Source organism: Limulus polyphemus, unplaced genomic scaffold, assembly GCF_000517525.1.
Source record: "Limulus polyphemus unplaced genomic scaffold, Limulus_polyphemus-2.1.2 Scaffold595, whole genome shotgun sequence".
NCBI classification, from domain to species: domain Eukaryota; kingdom Metazoa; phylum Arthropoda; class Merostomata; order Xiphosura; family Limulidae; genus Limulus; species Limulus polyphemus.
The window spans coordinates 287,414-294,731 of record NW_013666205.1 but is presented as its reverse complement, the minus strand read 5'-3'; positions in this window follow the sequence as shown (position 1 = coordinate 294,731).

Below are 7,318 nucleotides of genomic sequence, written 5' to 3'. Positions count from 1 at the left end.
TATTAAAAACTTTTATTCAAAATACAAGACAAAGAACAAGTTTTGACCTCTTTAGTTCATCATCAGGTTAAGAACGGCTGAAAGGATATGTTCGGTGACGGAATTCGAACCCGCAGATTTCGAGTCGAGTGCCCCAGGCTTCTTTAAAATTGCAAATGCGGTTAATCTTCATGACATGTTCTATGACAGTTGCTTTTTTTCGTGTGAGTAAGGTGATGTGAAATTGAGAGTAGGAAAACCGGTCTAGATGAGGAGTTTTTGTATACACTTGTTATAAGTTTACTTTGCGAGTCAACAAGAAGCTGTAATGGGTACTTCTTATTAAGTGTTTTATAGTAAAAGTTATATTTGTATGTAAACTGTTCAAGTACCTGTGAAATGTTTCAAGTCTGCATAACTTGGAAGGCGAAATACCAAACGTATCATCGAAATACATTAACAACAACCTTTTTTTTCTTTTTCAATAGGCGCATGAACACTACAGCAAACACTAGCACTACTGCTGCTACACCCACTTTCACCTGTAGGTCGAATATCACATAGAAAACTTTTCCACAGAAAATAATGAAAGTCTAATTCGCTAATAATATTTAACAGATGTTTTCTCGATTAATAATAAATGCTGACTAACTTACTGATTGGTTTACAGAAACACCAGTTTACTTTATCAATCTCCTCTCGTTTATTCCCTACTGACCAGGTGGTTAGGGCGCTCGACTCGCAATCTGAAGATTGCGGTTTGAATCCCCGTATCACCAAACATGCTCGCCCTTTCAGTTGTGGGGTCCCCCAGTGGCACAGTGGTATGTCTGCGGACTTACAACGCTAGAAACCGTGGGGGCGTTATAATATGATGGTCAATCCCACTATTCGTTGGTAAAAGAGCAGCCCAAGAGTTGGCGGTGGGTGGTGATGACTAGCTGCTTTCCTTCTAGTCTTTCACTGCAAAAATTAGGGACGACTAGCGCAGGTAGCCCTCGTGTAGCTTTGCGCGAAATCCAAAACAAACAATTAATTAATAACAATCATTGAAAGAATATTACTTTTTTTAATTTACTTTCCAAACTTAATTAGCTGAAGTTCTCTGCTTTCACAAACTCATCTCCGTGTTTTTAAGCAATGGGATGAAAAATGAAATTCAGGGAATTGTTTTCGATAAAATTCTGGAATATAACTCGATATTATGTTCCATTTCATCCGGATTCCTGGAGAGATAAATTTGTCATTTAGTTGATTCTGAAGCTTTAATAGCTTCATGAAAGTAATGCTTAGCTCTATTCACAAGATTTTATATTTTGAGTTTGTAAATCTTTCAATATACTCACAGTTGATCTATTACCAGGTTTAACTGCTATACTTATTAGCCAATCATACCTTCTTTTCTCTTTTTTTTTATTTTACGTAAGAAAATATGTATGTTGGAGATCAGTTTTACAGTGCAAGTCAACAGACTGAAATAATATGTATTGTGTATGCTTAAACTCAAACATAAATTTACATAAAAATTACTAAAAATATTTAGTTTAACTACGATTTTAAATTTCCTTCATTATACGTGCAACCCCCCCCCCAAGTGGCACAGTGGTACAATTGCGGACTTGCAACACTAGAAACCGGGTTTCGATACCCGTGATGAGCAGAGCACACGTAGCCTATTGTGTAGCTTTGTGCTTAACTACAAAGAAACAAACTGTTGCAACTGAAAACTCGTTAAACGCTCGTTTTAGTGCAACTACACAATAGACTGCGCTCTGTCCTCCACACGGAATTGAACTCTGGATTTTCGCTTTGTAAATACGTAAGTTTACTGATGGCACACTAGTGGCTTAAAAAGGCTACAGAATATTCAGTCTTAGAATGATTAGTTTTTGGTTGTTATGTTCACAATGTACATTATACCTGATGAACACGTGTTATGATTACACTTGGTTTGTTGTCAAACGAAAAAGCTACATAGTAGATACATTCTTTGAAGATGAAAAGATTGACCGAAATAATGCGCGCAATTTTTTTGTTAAATGTAAGGGAGGCAAGTACCCCCCCCCCCTTGCCAATTTCTGCGGGCACCCTTGGTAAGAACTACTGTTTTACACGAATGCAAATTTTCGTACCTCGTACGTAAACTTCCAATGTGTTATACCATTACAGGCACATCTGGATTTCCCGTATAACCGAATCAAATCTAAAGATGTCTTTTGCATAGTTTTAAGGTGTTTATTTATAACTAAAGTAGTAGATAGAGCAGAATAAAATCGTCCCCCTTAAAATTACTGGAGAAATAATCCAGCAGAAAAGGTAAAACTGATAAATTTTCTGTATGCTTTTATACACATCAGTTTAGTACTGCCATGGTCAAACAAATTATACAGATGGCACTTTGTATTTCTTCAGCCAATCAAACGACGTGGAAAATGTACACTAGCCACTAGCCCACTTTAGTCGTTAGTGACCGGTAGTAGATGATAACTAATAAATAATGCCTAAGGTTAGAAACGGAACAAATAGTTGGTCTAACTGGACAGTGATTAGTGAAACGTAATGACAGTTTAAAAAAACAGAGTACCACCTCGAAATGTACCCCCACGTCAAGATTAATCATTTTTTTTATTGTGTGAAGGTGGTTAGAAGGCTTTGGTCATCTATTTCTTATTAAGAAATTAGTAACAGTCACCATATAGATTTTAATAGCTTCCCCAGTGTCTCAGTGGTACGTCTGCAGGCTTACGACGCTAAAAATTAACTCTCGATACCCGTGATGGGTAGAGCACAGATAGCCCATTGTACAGCTTTAAGCTAAACAACCAACCAACCAATAAAAAAAAAGCTGTTAGTAACTTTCGCCATCTAGTTGTGTATTGGTGAACTTAACATAACAAAATAGATCCCAAATAATTTAGCTTGATCTGTCCATATTTACCTTAATATTAGTAGACAATCCTGACAAATGTTTGCTTAAAGCGGTTTGCCTGAGCTTAGTTTTAAACTGAATCACAAATTGTGAAAAGGTAAAGCTGACTAGTTACAAGAAAAAAATCATGACGGACAGTAATCGGTTTTTATTGAGCAGAGTACCAAATGGACTTTACAGATATTCATAGCAAACACTTCCTATACACAAAACACCCCTAACTGGCTCCCCCGACAGTGGTAAGTCTACGGGCTTGCAAAGCTAAAACCCGGTGTTCATTTTCCCGCAGTGGACGCAGTAGATAGTCAAATGTAGCTTTGTTCTTAAAAACAAAGAAACTAAAACCTAACGGACTTTACAAACGTTCATAGCAAACTATTCTGTATACATAGAATCGAATGGGCCTTATAGAAATCAAAACTCTTCTACACATAGAACACCCAAAACGAGATTTACAAAAATTCACAGACATCTCTCCCTCTACACAAAACACCAGGCTATGTCTGTACTTTTCGACTGGTCCCAAGAGATATATACCCTTTACAGTTCTAAACAGAGGGAAAAAGACAAAAAATATTTTCCGACACGGGTGATGTCTGTAGTTTGGTGCTTAATGAATACACATAACACACTTGAAACATCGGCAAGTTCAACATTAAAGCTAGATTTGGTGAAACTAAGAACATAAGGAAAACAAGTAAATATTGTTGACCAAATGAATTTCCTCGTTGATCTGAGAAGCTCTGAATGCTCTGACACGACTTAATTCACAATTAAAAAAAACAAAACAAAGATAAATATATATGTTTCAACGTTTCGGGTCGGGAAGTCATTACTTTGGTGATTTAAAATTTGAAGATGCAGAAGGTTTGATACCACAAAGAGTTATTAAACATGAAACGTTTGACATGCACAAAATACAACAAATCTAAAGGAGCATACACGTAAATCAATATTATTTTAAAATTAGGATAATATTAACATATATATATATATCATTATACATATAAATAATAATTAAAAACCGAGGTTTCAACATATTTAAAAGTTTCTTTAAAATGTCAATAATAATAACAGATAAGTAGGGTGATATGCATTGTTGCCAGGCAACAATGTCACGTTTTTAAAGGTCGAACTGTCGCTAGTGCTCTGGTGTCTAAAAACGAAGGAAAATAGAAAAATCAATGTTGAAAACAAAAAAGAAATAATAATAAATATTAATAAATAAAAAATAAGAAAAGATGCACATGCGCACACATAACGACACACATAAAGCGAATGGTGCTAAGCCAATAAATGAATCCATTTTCGTCTTGTCTCTTCCTTTTGACCGTCGACGAGTGACGGAGAGGCAGTACTCTCAAGAACTAATGCTGTGGTGTTGATCGTTGAAATGTTTAACCATGTTTAGGTTTGTCTGGATGTTACGGGTGTGTTCGTTCAGACATCATTCGATCCCGTGTCTCTTACGCGTAGTTAGTTGTCCATAGATATAAATAAGTAATGCAGGGACGGCGATAAGGGGGGAGGGTGGAATGAAGCTGCCCTAAAATGTGCCTTAGCCTCCCCTATAGTCTCCACACCCAGAGAAGAATGCTTGCTATTAAAGCTGGCTCATTTCCTAAAGTATATGTGTGTCCACACGATGTACTGTACGGTGCAACGCCCTCAACATTTTGTCTTGCCCACCACAGCCCATCACTTCTCAAGTAATGCAATAAACTAAGGACGAGGATGTACAGGTCAACAACTGTTTGGCTGTGTAAGTGTAGCTAGGCCTAATTACCGAACTACTGGTATTGGTGTTAACGACATGTGTTGCCTCGTGAACGTACGCAACAACGCTTAACACATGAAGATGAGTAATTTATTGTGGTATTTTCAACCGTACACGAACCAATATCAATAAGCACGATGGTGCTTAGTATGGACGGATGGGCCGGGAAAAAAATTGCCGCCGCATATTATGTATTGCTCATCATAGTCTCAAAGCTCTCTCTTATAACATTGTAAGATAATGTTTTTTGTTTTTGTTTTTTTTGTAAACCACCTAACTTAGGTTTTCAAAAAATATTAAGACCTTGTTTAACCAAAAAACACCGTTAAAGTAAGGAACGGGCAAGTAGCGTAACAGCCAAATGTTCTGCTGATTTTTGTTATTCTGGCGTCAGGAGCGCTAGGTTACCAATGCTTGAAGTTGTTGCGATGACTTACGAATCAAAATGTTGTATTCTAACTCTGGGAGTACAGAAGCAGTATAGCGTTTCACTAACTTCAACACATGATGTCCGTCAAGACAACTCATCACGCCAGGCTAAAACTGTTGCCTTCATAGTGACTTCCATTCATTCATATTGATTGTTTACAAAAAAAAGAGTGGAAATGAGTAATTTAAAAAAATAATAATAATAAGGATGATGTAGAGATGTCAATGTCAAAAAGAACAGAAACAAGGTAAGGATGAATACCCAAAACCATACAAAAATCCCTACATAAGTAGTCACTGGGTAAAGCTTATGGAAGTTAGCCATTATAAGACTCTATGGCACTATTCAGTTTAAATGCTTTTATTCAAACCTGAATTCATGCAACTGACAGGAATCCAACATTTAGTTGTAGATAAAAGTTATTCTTGGAAATATTTGGCTACTTACGTAATGATTTTTGCATGGTTTTGTGTATTCATCCCTACCTTGTTTCTCTACTTTTTTGGCATTGCCGTCCCTACATCATACTTACTTTTTTCAGAACTTTTTTATTAGTTATAACTTTTAGGTTTTTACCGTGCCAAAACAGAATGATTGGTTTATTTTTATACGTATCTCCTGAAGTTTTGTCGTTTTGAAGTATCCAAAAATTGTCTTATGTTAGAAACCTGGATGTTTTGCGGATGAGGGACTTGAAATTTGCGATTACTATTTTTTGCCTTCCATTGTAATACAGTATATGGCGGATCTTTGCAGCATTTCTGCGAGCTGAATTTATCATATTTAGTGAATAGGATTGTTCTTAAACTTGAAAAACCCGACAGTCCATCAATTTTCTGGGAAAAATCGGATTCGGAACGACGGGGATGATGAAAATGTGATTTCGGAATGTCAGTTTTAGTGGATATGGGTTTGTTTGTTGAATTTCGCGAAAAGCTATACGAGGAGTATCTGCGATAGCCGTCCTTAATCTGAATCGATAGATTAGAGGGTAGGTCAAGGGCATTCCTAGGGTGCAGTTGATCACAAACTGTGCACCTGTAAAAATATTTGTGCAGTTGAGAATTCTCCTGTATAAGTAAGTTCAAGTGAATAAATATTTAAAAAGAAACATATTTATATTATAGAATTATATTCCAGAGTTGATAGATAAATGCATTTACTAAAATATACTTCATTTTTGGATCATTTATTACTAGGCATCCATATATATATATATAAGGCGTCATGTATTAAAAACGGATGAAGTTAAAATATAATTGTGTAGTTGAAAAACAATCCTTAGGAAAAGCTCTGGGGCAGCTAGTAAACAAAATCAACCGTTAACTCCTCGGATATTCTTTTACCAACAAATAGTGGGATTGGCCATCCTGTTATAACGCTGCCAAGGCTGAAATGGAGAGCATGTCAGGTGACGGGATCGAACGCGCTACCCGCAGCTTGCGAGTGGAATGCTCTAATCACCAGGCTATGTGCCAGGACTATAGATAATTACTGTAGTTATAATCCAGGACAGAACGGGAGTCGGTAGGCTTATAAAAGATGGGTGTTGAATTTTTATTCTCTGTAGATAAGGTTAGAGTGACGCCGAGGAAGTTTATTGGATAGTTTGAAAAGTTGCTTGTGTACTGAAGGGCCGAATGATAGTTCTTAACAAAAGTGTTGAAATAATGGAATTGATCTACGTTTGATGTTGAAATTTTGATTATGTCGTAAATGTATCATCGGTACAAAATGGGCATAGACCCACCGCGTTTTATGCTCTATGTAGTCTACAAACAAGTTGGCGAATGACGGTCCTATCTTGGTAGTCATGGCTACGCCCTATAATTGTTTATAAAATGAATCATTGAAAGCATTGAACGTAAAGACGAGTTCATCTAGCTTTATTAGAGTGTCTGTTGATGGTCCCCAAACTTGTCGCTGGTTGAGGTAGGAACTCAGAGCTTCAAAATCCCCATTATATGGTATGATAGTATTGTTTAAGCTATGTTTTTAATGTTGTAATTTGTTTGTTAGCTATAGGGTGCATAATGTTAAGCCTGGCATGGCCAGGTGGGTAAGGCACTCGACTCGCAGCCTGCGGGTCGCGGGTTCGAATCCCAGTTCCACCAAACATGCTCGCTCTTTCAGCCGTGGGGGCGTTGTAATGTGACGGTCAATCCCGCTATTCGTTGGTAAAAGAGTAGCCCAAGAGTTGGCG